The following is a 16,920-nucleotide window of genomic DNA, read 5'->3' on the forward strand; positions in this document are numbered from 1 at the left end:
AATTCAATTTCAATCCTAAATAATTTAAGAATATTAGAATTTAAATAAAAACTCTAAATATTCCCAAATTAAATATACTCGAATTAAAATTAAATAAATTCGGATTAATATTAATTAATCCCGGGCCTTACAGCTCGTGTTGTGGAGCCGTGCTCGAGGCGGTGGAGCTGCAGCAGGGGTGTGTGTAGTGACCCTACCCGGATCCACTACCTAATCAGAGTTTAAGAGCATAATTAAACATGCATTTAAATAAATCGCTGTGGAAGACTTAAATAAAAATAGACCGACAGAATACAACCGGTTAAACCAATTCGATTTATACAACCAAATTGAATAAATAGACTAAAGGCAAAACCTACAGCTAATCCTGATGTCTTCACTGGTCACTGGCTACTGCAAGCTCCTGGTGCTCAATCCTGCACCTACACCTACCCCGTCGAATGGGGGGTCCAGATACACATAAAAGACTGGACGTGAGCTCTAAGCTCAATACGAAAGAACTGGGTAAAACATACAAATATGATGCATGCAAATGATAGGGTATCCATATCTGGGATAACTGTATATAACTGCTCAGTAATGGCGCCTAGGATATGAGTGGTACAACCCGGGGAGCAAACCCTGCGTACACTGCTCATTCCTACAGGACGTAGACTGTGTCCCCAGATGCTAATCACCCATGACCCGTCAGTAGTGGCCCTAGATATCAACCGTCCTAACATGGCTGAGCGGCCCTACATGGCTCATCTCAAAAGATGGACAGGCACAATAAAAGCAACATATAAGCATCCAAACCCGCTGGCTATCTCAGTCTGTACTTACGTACCTTACTACAGGCAGTTCCTAGCAGTCCCACTCTAGGTTCCAAGCCTATCATCGACTCTACAATGCAAATACCCATGCATCAATAATTAAGCTCTAAAAGCCTTAATTAAGCTATTGCATACTCCTAAACAATTTAAGGAGACCATAGCTATACATGCGTCCGTCGTCAGCCCGCTGATGACAATTGCCTCAAAACTTAGGCACATCTTCGCCTCGACGTCGGGATCGCTATGCCACTTCCGGATTCCCAATAGGATGCCTAGAACTCCCTAGATCTGAGTTAGAAGGCTTAGAAATCAGAGAGAAGAGAGGAAAAGGTGCACTTGAAAATGAAATCTCGGCCCTCTATTTATAGAAGAAGTTCGGAGCCTCCGAACCCGGTTCGAAACTGAAACGACCCAAACATTCTAAAATAATATATGCGGAAATTTTTTTTTTTTTATCCTAAGTAAAATAAATGTACATTCATGCCCATACATATATGCACAACAATAAACAGATTTAAAAATAACTTAAATAAAATGCAACATTTTATACTTAAATATCTTAGTCAAACTTAAATAAAATACTGTCAAAACAATTAACTTAAAAGTTTGCATGCAATAAATTACTTAATAAAAATAGTATTAAAATTCGCCACTGAAATGACTTAAAAGAAATAAATAAATAACAGGGTTTAAAAATTCTTAAAAATATTCATATTGACTCAAACGACGGCTGCGTGGGATCAATGCCTGTCTGCTCATACGTCCTCGCCGCCGGTAGGTACTACATCTTCCTCTACATACTCACCTGCACCATATAAGTGTAGTGAGCCTAGAGGCCCAACATGCTAACATAACAAGGATTTAAAATAATTTAAATCACTGAAATACTAATACATAACATATACATGAATGGGCATGCTTAAAAATCATGAATCATAACTTAAAATCTTACTTAAACTTGATCTTAAATATAATCATATAATACATACATAAACATTGTTGAGCATAACATTTTTCTAACATCGCATGGTCATATCCATAGTGTAACCTTAAACTTAAAAGGTTCGACTGATCAGTCTCTTAAAACCAACGTATGCGACGGTGATGAATCACCTCTTACTGGTAGTAAACTACCCTTAAATTGACAGTAAACTGCCCTTAACATGTGGAGGCTTGCCCCCTTAAATTGTCACACTACTTCAACTTCCAACATAAAATTATTTTCTTGCTCAACCTTAAACATTAAATCATGCCATAAAAATTATTTCATGAATGCATGTACTTAAATAAAAATATGTGTCCTTCATATATATTTAATTTAATTTTTATACTAACATATAAATATTAAAATAATTTTCATGCATAAAATAATTAAATATATAATTAGGACACATGAAATTTCTCATGGTTTGAACTGAACTGCTGGCCCTAACACTCAAGCCCATTTTCTTACATTCTGGCCCATTAACACTGAGACTGGCCCATTTACATACTTAAGCCCATTATCACATTTCTAAGCCCAATAAATCAATTAAAACCCATTAGCACATAATTGGCCCAATAGCAACTCAATCTGGCCCAATGGGCCCAAAAGCCCAAAGACTGGCCCAATAACTTTCATGGGCTCCCAAGCCCATAAAAATTATCGGGCTAACTTAATTTAATTTAATTAAGCCTAATAACAATTAAATTCAACTCAAATAATTAAATGAAACCCAATTAAATTTTTGGATTTAATTAGGCCCATTTAACACATAATTAAACTTAAAATATGATTTTATGTATAAAATTGAGTAAAATATGATTTTATGTATAAAATTGGATTTTATATGTAAAATATGATTTTATTTGATAAAAATATAAAATATGATTTTGTATGTAAAATAAGATTTTATATATGGAATATGATTTTATCCTTTTAATTTAATTGCCATTGCATGTTATCCAATAAATTAATTTTGAATTAAATATTATTGGATAAGGATGATCGATTGCCATGACCAATTTTGTAGGTGTATGTTAGGAATTTACATTTGTTTTTATTGTTGTTGGATTTATTAATGAGCCTGGTTTATGGCCCAATATGAATTGTCATATGTAATAAAAGTGGGCCTGGTTTATGGCCCAATATGAATTGTCATATGTAATAAAAGTGGGCCTGGTTTATGGCCCGTTCCCACCCCTTAAAATGTATCCCCTACTTGTCATAGTTATTTATTGTAAATACATTAGACTTAGTGAGAGATGAAGATTTAAAGACGGAGGTGGGCCCAGCAGACAATAAAGACTGAAGAAATGTAAATTGGAAGCTCAATGTAATAGGATTGCATTGCATACCTGCATATTACCTAGGATTGGACTTAGACTCGTGATTGGCAACCACGGGTCGATTAGAAATGAAATCGATCATCCTATATAATATATGATATTATCGTTGTATGCATGTTTTAGACTAAATTGTATGAATCCCACAAGCATACGAATTTTAAATGATGAGACAAATTTTCAAAATTAAAATCCCTCATTTTAAATATGATTTAAAATTGATATCAAGATATATAAAGGAAATTTAAATATTGTTTAAATGTTCCTACCTTCCATCAACGATCAATGTATGAGATGCTACCCGCGGATACGGTCCGGCTCATATTATTGGGGGGGCCCGTTCGTCGGAAAGCTGTACATTGGATCGACACATGTTGTAAGTTGGGTGGAACTCCCATGGGATCGACTCATATTATTGGGGGATCCACATGGCGACCGTCCATCACAATATTGATGGGTCATCTTGACATGTCACAATAAACGGCGTCATATTATTGGGCCTTTATTGGACATGAGGTAAAAACGTGGAGGTTTCTTTGGAAGCAATTGGGCTCTACCTTTTGAAAATTATGGTTGGCTGATATTATTCGGGACCATAGTTTGTCAATTGGACTCCATGTTCCCACTAAGGAAAACAGTTTCCCGTTTTCACTAGAGGGTAGTGAAATCGTTAAAATAGTGGGAGTGAGATTCATAAAATAAATTTTGCCTATTTTATGTCTTAGTAAATTAATTAAACAATCATCGATAATTGTCTGTTTCATCTCAGTATATCATTAAGATGAATCTTCGTAATCCACATGTTTCAATTCTCCAACAAAATAAACTTACTGGCGCAAACAATACAGAATGATTCCATAAGTTAATATTGTCCTAAGTTCGGAAAAGATTTTCTAAGTGTTAGAAGAGGCTTCTCCGAAAACAGCCCCGGCTGATGTAACTGCCAAAAGGTTGGCCGAACTAGAGAAATGGTTGGACCATGATCTCAAGGCCAAATGTTACATGCAAAATTGGACAAGTCTAAACAAGTTTGCCATCACTGCAAGAAACCCGGTCATTGGAAACGTAACTGCAAGAAATAACTCGAGCAGTTGCGAACTGCAAAGGGTATGTTTTACATTGAAATAAATGTTTTTCTTAATACTACTTCTTGGGTATTGGATACCAGATGTAGATCTCATATTTGCAATGAGTTGCAAATGATGACAAGAAGTAATAGGCTAAGGATGGGTAAGACCCAGTCAAGGCTCGGGAATGGTTCCAGAGTTAAAGCCAAAGCTGTGGGAGATGTTTATTTAATTTTGCAGAACGATTTTAAGTTACTTTTGAGAGATGTTTTATTTGTTCCAGATTTGATTAAAAACATTATTTCTGTTTCTATGCTTGATAGAGATGGTTTTTCTTGCAATTTTGTGAATGGGATTTGCAATATTTACAAGAATGAATGTTTGATTGAAAATGGACAAATTGAAAATGATCTATATAACTTAAAATTAAAAGACGTTCCAATAAATTATGTTGATAAACCGGTAACAACAAACAAAAGAAAAATCGATAGTCAAAACCCGGCAAACCTTTGGCATGCTAGGCTAGGTCATATTTCCTCGAGGAGGATGAACAAGCTAGTGGGAGAGGGCATGTTTGATATGTCTGATATTAACTCTCTACCTACTTGTGAGTCCTGCCTGAAAGGAAAAATGACTAAATCTCTTTTTAAAGGGAAACCTGAGCGTAGTCAAAATCTGTTGGATTTGATCCATACAGATGTTTGTGGTCCATTTAGAATTGGTACTCAATTTGGCCACACCTACTTCATTACCTTTACTGATGATTATTCAAGGTATGGGTATTTATATTTAATGAAATATAAGTCTGAAGCATTTGAAAAGTTCAAAGAATTCAAGGCTGAAGTAGAAAACAAGCTAGGTAAAAGTATTAAAGCAATTCGATCGGATCGAGGTGGAGAATACTTAAGTACCGAGTTTTTGGACTATCTGAAAGAGAATGGGATTCTCTCTCAGTGGACTCCTCCTATGACACCTCAGCTGAATGGTGTATCGGAGCGTTGTAATCGAACTTTGTTGGACATGGTTCGATCCATGATGAGCTTCACTGAGCTTCCACCTTCGTTTTGGGGCTATGCGCTTGAAACGGCGGTGTTGTTGTTGAACAACGTCCACACCAAAGCAGTGGACAAAACACCATACGAGTTATGGAATGGCAAAGCTCCTAAGTATTCGTACTTGAGGATTTGGGGATGTGCAGCTTACGTGAAGCAGACAGTGGGAGATAAGTTGGATAGTCGATCCACCTTATGTTATTTTGTAGGGTATCCGAAGAATTCAATCGGATATTATTTCTATCATCCTGCTGAAACAAAGGTGTTTGTTTCAAGGAATGTCACCTTCTTGGAGAAGGAGTTCTTATTGGATAAGAAAGGCGTGATGATGGAACTCGAAGAAATTCGAGAAGAACCCGAAATACAAAATAATGATCCTACACCTCAAGAATCTTCAGAGGACACGCCTATACTTAGAAGATCCGAGAGGACTTCTAGACCTCCTGTTGGATATGGTCTTTTTCTTGAAGGGGATCAAGATGAACCCGACATTGGATATGATCCAAGAAACTTCAAGGAAGAAATTTCTGATGCGGATTCAAATTTATGGCTTGAAGCTATGCAGTCGGAAATAGATTCGATGCATACAAACCAAGTTTGGTCTTTAGTAGATCCTCCCGATGGAATTGTTCCAATAGGGTGTAAATGGATCTACAAGAGAAAGCTTGGGCCTGATGGTAAGGTATTGACCTACAAGGCACGATTGGTGGCGAAAGGTTATACTCAAAGACAAGGAGTTGATTATGATGAAACCTTTTCACCAGTTGCAATGTTCAAGTCCATAAGAATCCTTATTCCCATAGCTGCTTGGTATGACTATGAGATATGGCAAATGGATGTGAAGACTGCATTTTTTAATGGAAACATTAAGGAAGAGATCTATATGACGCAGCCTGAGGGATACACATCCATGGGAAGCGAGCATAAGGTATGCAAGCTTCAGAGATCGATCTATGGTCTCAAACAAGCATCAAGAAGTTGGAACCAGAAATTTGATGAAACAATAAAGGATTTTGGTTTCATCAAGAACCCGGAGGAACCGTGCGTGTACAAGAAAGTAGTTAAGGATGCTGTGACATTCTTAGTACTTTATGTTGATGACATCTTACTCATTGGGAATGATGTAGGGATGTTGCAGTCAACAAAGATATGGTTATCAGGTAGATTCTCGATGAAGGATTTGGGTGAGGCATCCTATATTCTAGGGATACAGATCTATAGAGATAGATCTAAGAGAATGATAGGACTCACTCAATCAACTTACATCGAAACCATATTGAAAAGGTTTTCAATGGATGGGTCCAAGAGAGGACATCTACCTATGTGTCATGGAGTTTCTCTATCCAAGTCCATGTGTCCCAAGACTGATGAAGAGATAGAGAAAATGACACATGTACCATATGCGTCAGCCATAGGTAGTATCATGTATGGGATGATATCTACCAGACCGGATGTAGCATTTGCTCTGAGTGTCACGAGCAGATATCAAGCTAATCCCGGTCAAATGCATTGGAAAGCCGTGAAGGACATTCTTAAGTACTTACGAAGGACTAAGAATATGTTCATGGTATATGGAGGAAGAGAACTGAAATTGGAAGGCTATACCGACTCTAGCTTCCAAAGTGACGTGGACGACTCGAAGTCAACCTCTGGATTTGTGTTCATGCTCAATGGCGGTGCTGTCTCTTGGAAGAGTTCCAAGCAGGACACCACAGCGGATTCCACCATTGAGGCAGAATACATTGCGGCATCAGCTGCTACTAAAGAGGCCGTTTGGATGAGGAATTTCGTCCAAGAGTTGGGCGTTATTCCTGAAGTTGTTGGTCCAGTCCCGGTGTACTGTGACAACACGGGTGCCGTTGCTCAGGCAAAGGAACCAAGGTCTCATCAAAGATCCAAACACGTACTGAGGAAATACCACATCATCCGGGAGATCGTGGAAAGAGGAGACATCACTGTCGAGAGAGTGGCCTCTACAGACAATATCGCTGATCCCCTTACTAAGCCCTTGCCAGGACCATTATTTGACAAACATCGCGAAGCAATGGGTCTACGTAGTATGACTAGTTGGCTTTAGGGCAAGTGGGAGATTGAAAGAGTGGGTGCCCGGTGAGCCAACTTGTTGCTAAGGGCTTTGATGACTCTATGTATAAACAATCTTTTGTTTAATATAATTTACACTTTTATAATGGCGTTTACTTTATCTTTTATCATATTATTATGTTGTGACATACTATAAGATGTTTAGATGAAGACCTTGAATATACTATAGTGTATGTAAAATGTGGTGGCACATGGGGATGGCTATCATGAAACACATCTTATAGTCACTGTATATTCTAAACAGTTCCTAGTCGATTGAGCCGTCCGTTAATAGGGATAAGGATCGCTCGAGATTGAGACTAGCATTTGCGATGCCGAATACCACGTTTCATTGGTATGGAACATAGAGATGTTCAAATCATGCAAATGGATATTCATACGATGAATGATCGAACTACCCTATCCGGACTTTCCAAGTGGTTATCACTTATCGAGTGGATAAAGTCCGCGGTTTTGGTTGTACACCATTAGTCCTTACTACTTGAAACATCATTGAGACTCTATATGCTAGTACTGTGTTTTGACTCGTTTACCGACTCTATTGGGGTCATCAGGTGTCGGGATTGGGTACAATTACGACACATATAGGAGTCGATGCTTTGTTGACAAGGATTCACCACATACTTGCGAGTGTGGATATCCTATGCAATCTGAGGAGATATTAGTGTGACGAATCTCTGGCCAGAGTACATGATGTGTTTTAAGAAATGATTTCTTAGTAGCACATGCGATGTCACTATTTGATCTTCAAGATGTATTGCATAGTTATCGAATCTCGAACGACTCTCGATTTACCAATGGTTGTTGATTCGATCGGGATATATGGTTGAAGGGACCGTACTGTACGCTAACCAAAAGGTTCTTGCAGGCACTATCAGTGATACCTAGGGAATCATGGGGCGATGTTGCTAGGCGCTCTTACCATGATTCGATGGGCAAGTCGAAAATTGTTGTTCCGAGTCACAAGGAGTTGTGAGCTCACGGCTAGCTGTATCCCTGAACCATTGAGGGTCACACAAGTAACGGATTTTTAATCCCCGTTGAGATAATTAAATTTAAAGAGTTAAATTTAATGAACAAAGAAGTGGGACTTCTTATTTAAGAGTAGAGGGAGTAAGATTTCCTAAAATGACATAGGGATGGGCATTTTTGGAAATCACTGAATTCGGATTCAGAAAATTTATCTTGACTTTAAAAGATGCAGAAATGGTTTCTGTGCACATTGGTGAAATTGGTTTATCAATCTGAGTCACGATGAATTTTATATTAATTTCTGAACATGCGGGCTTTGCTTGTCAGGCTTGAACTTATGACTAATGGGCCCTAAGCTGTAAGCAGCCCACATTATAAATAAGTTATTGCAGTACAGAAATTACATAACAGAGGTCACAATTTTCGAAAACCCTAGCTGTTTTTCTCTCTAAGTGGCCGCCCCCCTCTCCCTCTCTGCTCGAAAATTCCAGCCTGTGAATTTTGAATTTGCAGTCTGGTTTAACGGATCAAATTCGTTAATTCTCTTCGTAGAAACTTCTGATAGATTTTCTAGTTCAATCTATCAGAGGGATTCGAATTCTGTTCGTGGACCTGATTGAAGAATTGTTCGTCCATCAGTTCCTGGGATATACAACAAGAGCAGAGCAATCTGTTGGTGTCCATAATCTCGTTTCGAGATTGGAGGTAAAAATTTAATTGTGATTTAATTTTTACACGCACAATTTAATCGTAAAGTTTTGATACCCATTATGGAATCGTTCCATATAAAATTTTTAAACTTCCGCTGCACCGGGTATCAATTCTGATTGATCTGATCACCGTTTTTCCAACACACACGTCTAGCAGTATCCCAAAGGTTAATACCTATATGCTCAAGGTACACACTCGTCAAGGAAATTCCTCCAAGACTGGTTCCCACAACAGAATACTCAACCTATATCTCTGGCACACCAGACGATATCGAACCATCGATATCAAACCGGATATCTTAATCCAAGGTCATACCCTGTCGTGACTGCTACCAAATCCCTAGACTGAGTAGCCTTCCCACCGCCAATCCCGAAGCACAAAGGCTCCCAGGTACCCTCTGAAGTACTTCCCAGAGTAACACTGGCATAGGGTCGCGCTCCATCACGTCTAGTCATGGTCATAGTCCACAACTCTCGGCATATACTGGACCTGGTATCCCGATGAAAACCCATCATCACAAGTCTCAACGAAGGTCAGACAGCCTACTGTTCTAAGAAAACAATCTAGAATAAAGCCCAAACATTCTAAATCGAAAAATACCCTTAATGCCTCCAGATGAGTCCACTCATCGCTGGCACTAACTTAGTCCACCGGCTAACTAGGTCAATCCTAGGAAAATGCCTAGACTAACCGCAAGTCACACTGTCACAGTCGGCCCACTCAAATCCCATGAGCTATAGCAGTTGAACACTAATCAACTAAAACCAAGTCAACCTTCCGAGCAATCATGCGATCATTCACGAATTGCTGGATAAATAAAACATGTATCGCTTATTTCAAGTTATATACAATTATCTTTATTACAATCTCATGTAATACATACAGTATTCAAAATACAATGAAATGTACAATTGAACTTGAAATGATACAACCAAAGTATGATGATTCATTACAACTGAAATACTGTTTACAACTACATCAATACAGTATTTAAATCATCGTACTAGTCTTCGTTTCTTGAGCATGAAGCTTATAATCGACACACGCATCGATACAAGCATACTCCCGACCAAGTCTCTCTACATGTCCTCCTATGAAGAACTCTGGAGAAATGGCTCGTGATAGCTAACCAGCTATGCTCTGCGTCAGTGCATGTCAGTCGACCCCTTCTGCTCACGATCTACCATCAGTGTTCTTCTTGTATTCATATCATGCTTTTGAACATGAAATTTTCCGTGTGCCTACCGAACGCATCGATACAAGCATACCGGCAAAACTATGTTCCGCATGAAAATCTCTCCAACTACGACTGGAGAATCTTAAGAGTAGTGTCATCATGGTAATGACTGTACAGATGCAAGCATCAAGTAAGTCCTCCCAATCCTATACCACTGCCTCTGGCATCCGGTACTCGATCCAAAGATAGGATCCACATGAGTAGAAGTGTTGAAAACTCGGACACGATCCATTACTCCTGTCCGCACTTGCTGGAATCCCATAAGCCAAATCTTTAGAAATCCTGCCGATGATGATAGTTTCTGGGCAAACTAATTGCCGCATCATCACTTCTTCCAAGGTCTCATCCATCCTATAAGGATAACCCAAATTCTCTTTTACTATATCCCAAGTCTCTTGCATGCATATGCTCTGATACCAAAAATGTAGTGACCCTAATCCACTACCTAATCAGAGTTTAAAAGCATAATTAAACATGTATTTAAATAAATCGCTGCGGAAGACTTAAATAAAAACAGACCGGCAGAATACAATCGGTTAAACCAATTCGATTTATACAACCAAATTGAATAAATAGCCTAAAGGCAAAACCTACAGCTAATTCTGCTGTCTTCACTGGTCACTGGCTACTCCAAGCTTCTGGTGCTCAATCCTGCACCTACACCTGCCCCATCGAATGGTGGGTCAAGATAAACAGAAAAGACTGGACGTGAGCTCTAAGCTTAATACGAAAGCACTGGGTAAAACATACAAATATGATGCATGCAAATGATAGGGTATCCATATCTGGGATAACTATATATAACTGCTCAGTAATGGCGCCTAGGAAATGAGTCGTACAACCCGGGGAGCAAACCCTGCGTACACTGCTCATTCCAACAAGACGTAGACTATGTCCCCAGATGCTAATCACCCATGACCCGTCAGTCACTAGGCCCTAGACATCAACCATCCAAACAGGGCTGAGCGGCCCTACATGGCTCATCTCAAAAGATGGACAGGCACAATATGATATGCACATGCTGCATAATAATATGACACATAAATGCAACATATAAGCATGCAAACCCGCTGGCTATCTCAGTCTGTACATGCATACCTTACTACAGGCAGTTCCTAGCAGTCCCACTCTAGGTTTCAAGCATATCATCAACTCTACAATGCAAATACCCATGCATCAATAATTAAGCTCTGAAAGCCTTAACTAAGCTATTGCATACTCCTAAATAATTTAAGGAGACCATAGCTATACCTGCGTCCGTTGTCAGCCCGCTGATGACAATTGCCTCAAAACTTAGGCACATCTTCGCCTCGACGTCGGGATCTCTATGCCACTTCCGGATTTCCAATAGGATGCTTAGAACTTCCTAGATCTGAGTTAGAAGGCTTAGAAACCTTCGTGGTTGTCCAGGTGGGTTATTTAGGTAAGCTACCTTAGTCTTGAACGGTTGCACAATCTTAACAAGGGATATGATCAGGAGAGTGTCCGAAGATTGTGGAAATCTTTGGGATTCTTTAGTTATTCTTCTTGGACTTGACGAGTCGTGGTGTCCATTCTGAATGAACGAGGTAAGGATAGTGAGTCCAGTGGTTGCGCTAAGTACTGTCTGATATTTTCAGAGGTTGAGCATAGGATTTTCCATGGGATGGAAATGGGCTTACACTACAACAAAAATGATTTTTAGCAGCACGCAAATCCGCTATCCGCAGCGTGCATCAAACGCTGCATAATTAAAAGCTGTTGAAAATCATGGGCTATCGACAGCTCACAATGCACGCCGCGGAAATTCACATCGACGGCGCACAGAGCACGCCGCGAAAACTCACATCGGCAGCGCAAAATGCATGCCGCGGAAACTCACATCGACAGCGCACAAAAGCAAGCTGCGGAAACGCACATCGACGGCATGCAAAAGACGTCGCGAAAATTCATATCGGCAGCCCGCAATGCACGCCGCGAAAACTCACATCGGTAGCGTGCAAAGCACGCTGCGAAAACACTATTGAAAGTACACATTTTCATCACGAAAAAATATTGACACCACCGTTTATAGTCATATATGATTCAAATGTAACATAAAACTTCAACCAACAAAATATACTAATTAAAATGAAAAACTAAACAAAATATTCCAATTTCATTCATGAAAATCAAAAAAATCATATCTTTACAATTAAGCACAAATTTTAACTATAAACACAAACTAGATACACATAACAATGATTAGAGTTTTAATACACTCAAAGCGTTTTAATACACTCAAAGCAGTAGAATCTATATCAATCACACAGAGCTCCAACTTTTGATTATGAATGCCAACGCCCATTGCGCGCACTCTACTCGAGCTTCTTTGCCAAATACAGGGCTAATTGCATCATTTACAATGTTGTGTTTTGAGATTCAGGTGGACATTCTTCTATTTATTTCTACAAATAAAAAAAGATAATATCTAATAAAATAAAAAAATTAGGTTGCCCATTTTTTCTTTTGAACTTCTGCAAATAATCAAAATTGTAATTTTTCTTGTGACCTTTTGCAAATTTGAATTCTAATTCAACGCAAGCATGAGTTAAAAATACATTATTTTTCAAGTTTCGAATCGAAGTCAAACTAGCTCAATAAAATATATCAGTCTTAAATGTAAAACATGAGTAATATATCCCTGGTCTTCATTCGTTTGAATATTTTAGGTTGTGTGACACGAATCAAAATGCAGAGGTAACTTATATTCTGAAATTAAAATAGAAAAAAAGTAACAAATGTGAAAAATAGTGCGTACCGACCCATATGAATTAGAAGAGGGAATACAGTAGCTTCTGCTGAACCATAAGAGGGAATTAGATGCTTGTCAATGACTAAGAATATCAAAGCAAATTTTGGATAGCTCATCCTCCACCTTCTAGTGGTAATCTTTAATCAGTTTAACATTGTTTTCGTTTCCTTTGGCCTCTTCCTTCTGCTCAATCGACGACATGATGCGCCATGAAGCTCTGCGTTCACCGATTACATTCTTGTATCCAATGGAAAGTATGTTTCTCTCATCGACCGATGATTCAACATTTATTTTTGCAACCTTTTTCATGCTTTCAACCATTTCTGAGAAGAAAATTAAATATGTAACAGTACCAATCAGCAGAACCAACAAAGTGGAAAAATTTGTTTGACCATTACCAATTGGCAAAGCACAATTAAGTCACGTAGTCACAACTTTCCATCTACTGTAAACTTGTTGATTTTTAAGAGGAAAAAAAGTGGGAGGGGAGAAAGGCCTGCTTAAGATGTCAAAGAAATTCAACATCTTAACAGTTTTCAAATGAACGAATAACTGAATTCGGAAAATAAACAGAGTAATCCTGTCGGGAGATTTAATTTCTAGAAAACTAAAAGCATCAAGAACACATAATTTTGGTATCAACCCTTAATTTAAATATCAGACAACCAGCACCATGCTACTTGAATGAATAAGCAAATCTTTATCAATGCTCAAAGATAGGCCTGGATCGACCTGTGAAAAAGCTACTGTATTAAAGATTACCGCCAGAAAGTAAGAAATGTGAATCAGGTGACAAAGAAACTATGTTCTGAGATACTATGTTCTAAGGCTTCAAACTTAGTCAATCTTATTCCACAATAAATTTTTAAATCAAGAGACTTTGATAAAGAAACAATCTGGAAATATATTATCTAACTCAGATAAGTCAAGAAAAACTCTCAAGTCAATTTCTAATGCTTGTCATAAAATATATAAGATTCTCATACTGCACAAGTAACCAAAACTGGTATTTTTTCCAACCTGAATGATGCCAATATCAGTTTCAACTCCCACAAGTAGAAGCAGCAGATATAAAATTTATAAATTAAACCAATGGAAAAGGGGGAAGTGTGCAAATTACAATAATGAAGGGCGAACATATTTTGTGGCATACTACTTAATCTAAGTAACTTATAATTATAATAAAATCTGGACACCGTAAAAAACCTATCTTATTAATCAAAGATACGTATGATTTGTTTTCAACAATTGAACATATTTTTTGAAAATGTAAACAAACATTGCATTAGTAATTTGCTTATTTATCCTTATTAATTCCTAAAAAAAACTTAAAAGTCTCTAGAAATTTTTCAGAAAATTCCTAAAAGTAAATAGTATGTCTTCAGAACGGAACTTTGTCACATTATACCAGCATTTTATTAGTTCAGACCATGAATAAATCTTTACAAGACAAGAGCATAATTCAAGAATCTTTGCTATTATTTTTTTTGCTTTCTAAGAACGACCACTATCCAGTAAACAAAAAATAATAATTCTCCCTAACTTATTTTATTTACTAGTTAACAACTTTAGAAATAAGAACAATAAAAATCGTATCTCAAGCAATCAGAATTTATGATATTCTCCAAAAATCGCAAAAACGAGAGACTATAAATCTGCTATCACTAGGCACTAGATGGTCAACAAAATCATTAATCAGCCAAGGAACTGCGAAACAACTATTTATGAAAGCCTATAATCATGAGGCTGTACAAAATAGATAGCACTGAAAGAGGCAGTAAATAAGATTCAGCTCTTACCTCATTGGGATCAAAATAAGTCCGAACTAACAGATGCTCAAGCCGTAGGTATCGTTCCGGCTGCTCCTGTTTCACGAAACCCATCACTTGGGTTTGCCTTAATATAGCGCGTGCTGTATCAATTTCTCGAAGTTCAACCATTTCCAAAACGCATCATCAGAAAAAAAATACCTGACAGGTCAAGGAAGTACAAAACGTACCAGCATAACGCCAAAAAATGCAACATTATACAACATATGCAAACATGTCTATTGTGATAAAGTCATCTTACAGGAAGATTCTTCTCCAACAAATTAAAACACTAACCTCGAGCAAATTATTTCTAGAATCAAATTAGAACCATAGTAATTTCTAATAATGAAACCACACAAGAAAAAGCTACAAAACAATACGAGGAAACTTAGGACTTCAGCAATGAATTATGCTCCATGGCAGGTGTGTATAATGACAATATTGGAACTGGGTCGCAAAATTAAAAGAACCTAAATCAGCAACATTTTGTTCTCCACAGACTGCTGAAAAGCATAATAAACTCCAATATTTAAAAAAAATTGAAACTTTCCAAACGGAAGAAGTATTCTCAATTACAAAAGAACCTTGACAAATGAAAAATGGACAATTCCAAGAGCAAAAAAAAAAATAGCTGTTTTCTCATATAAAAACATGTAATTGAAAAAAAAAATGGTACAGAAAATACCTTGTTTTTCATGTGAGAACAGATGAAATGGTGGAAATAGGAAAGACGCTATAGAGTTAGATTAGCTTCACTGTAGAAATTCTATTGCTACGCAAAAGTGTTGGTTTTGGAAGAAATCTCAGATTCATTGGCTTCGCACGACCGAGCAAATTTTTTTTTTTTTTTTTTTGCAATTTTGTATGGAATCGATCGAGGAATCCCTTGTCACGATCCCTGGTGCCATTCTTCACTTGATCGACAGACACTACTCCGTCGAGCTTGCCACTGGTGATTTTCGGATCCTCCGCCTCCTTTCAGGGGAGCAACACTATTGCATCTCTCGCATCCATCTTCGACGACATCTAGTGGCCCTTAACCAAGGATCTCATCGCCGTCAAGCTCGACCATTCGCATTATTTCTTCTACTTCAAGCCGAGGATTCAGACTCTAGCGATGATGAAAATGAGAGCCGCAAGAGAAGGACGTATTTCTTCCGAGGGTTTCTATCAGAGGGGAAAGAGGAGAGAGCGGAGAGAAGGGAAAGAGATTTGGGGACTTTTGGCGGTGTGTTTTTTTAACGGCGTGTTTTACTTTACGCGACCTTGAAAATAATATTTTTATTTCACAATATTCAAGGCGCGCAGATTGCACGCCGTTGTTAAAATTTTGCACAGCGTGCATTTAATTGCTCGCCATTGAAACTATAATTTACAGCATCCAACTATTGCATGCTGTTATTTTTATAAGATATCAATATATTAACAGCACACATAAATGCACGCGCTGTTAATAATAACATCAACGACATGCTTTTATTGTGTGTCGTTGATATCGCGCTGCGAAAAGCCATATTTGTTGTAGTGTTAGTTTATCTTGATGTTTTCCTTGGGTGAACAAGACAACGATTAGTAGTGCTAAGGTGACACGGAATCTGTGCTAAAGACTACTAGTGTCAATTGGCTAACTCTGTCAGAGTTAGGTTGATTAAGTTCATCATACGAGGTAGCTGTCAGTAGTGAGGCACGAGATTGTGTCGATGGACTACTAATAGATATTTATTGGTTATCTATCATGAGTGTGTTGAAACCAAAGCGATTGTGGTATTCCAAGGTGTTTGGAAATAGTTCTTTGTGGCAACTGAGTCATGGTTATTGATTGAGCCACGTAGGTTGGATGATCAGTGGTGGTCTGATCTGATAAGTGCGAGCTTAAGTAGATCGACGAATTCGATTGGTTGAGCCAATCAGGGTTGATCAGGATGTAGCAATTAAGAAATACTTGGGATAGTATTTTGTCGAGTAATGCTTATGGGAAGAGTACTGAATACCATCTCAGAGAAATCGTAGATTTGAGTTATTTAGTCTCAATGATCGCCAGCGATGAATCTTCTGGG

General features: G+C 38.0%; 1 long non-coding RNA gene across 5 annotated transcripts; it reads right to left on the reverse strand.

Annotated features, from left to right (window-relative positions):
- Positions 1-1,573: 1,573 nt before the first annotated feature.
- Positions 1,574-16,088, reverse strand: LOC140890558 (uncharacterized). Of its 5 annotated transcripts, none has more exons than XR_012152214.1 (3): positions 14,852-16,088; positions 13,059-13,375; positions 1,574-1,617 (listed from the first exon to the last, which is right to left on the reverse strand). It is a non-coding gene; the product is annotated as an uncharacterized lncRNA (long non-coding RNA). The 5 variants fall into 5 exon arrangements; XR_012152210.1 differs by lacking the exon at positions 1,574-1,617 and adding an exon at positions 12,414-12,705 and having other exon boundaries at positions 13,063-13,375; XR_012152211.1 differs by lacking the exon at positions 1,574-1,617 and adding an exon at positions 12,414-12,705.
- Positions 16,089-16,920: the final 832 nt, after the last annotated feature.

This window comes from Henckelia pumila, chromosome 3, assembly GCF_033568475.1.
Source record: "Henckelia pumila isolate YLH828 chromosome 3, ASM3356847v2, whole genome shotgun sequence".
In the NCBI taxonomy this organism is placed as follows: Eukaryota; Viridiplantae; Streptophyta; class Magnoliopsida; order Lamiales; family Gesneriaceae; genus Henckelia; species Henckelia pumila.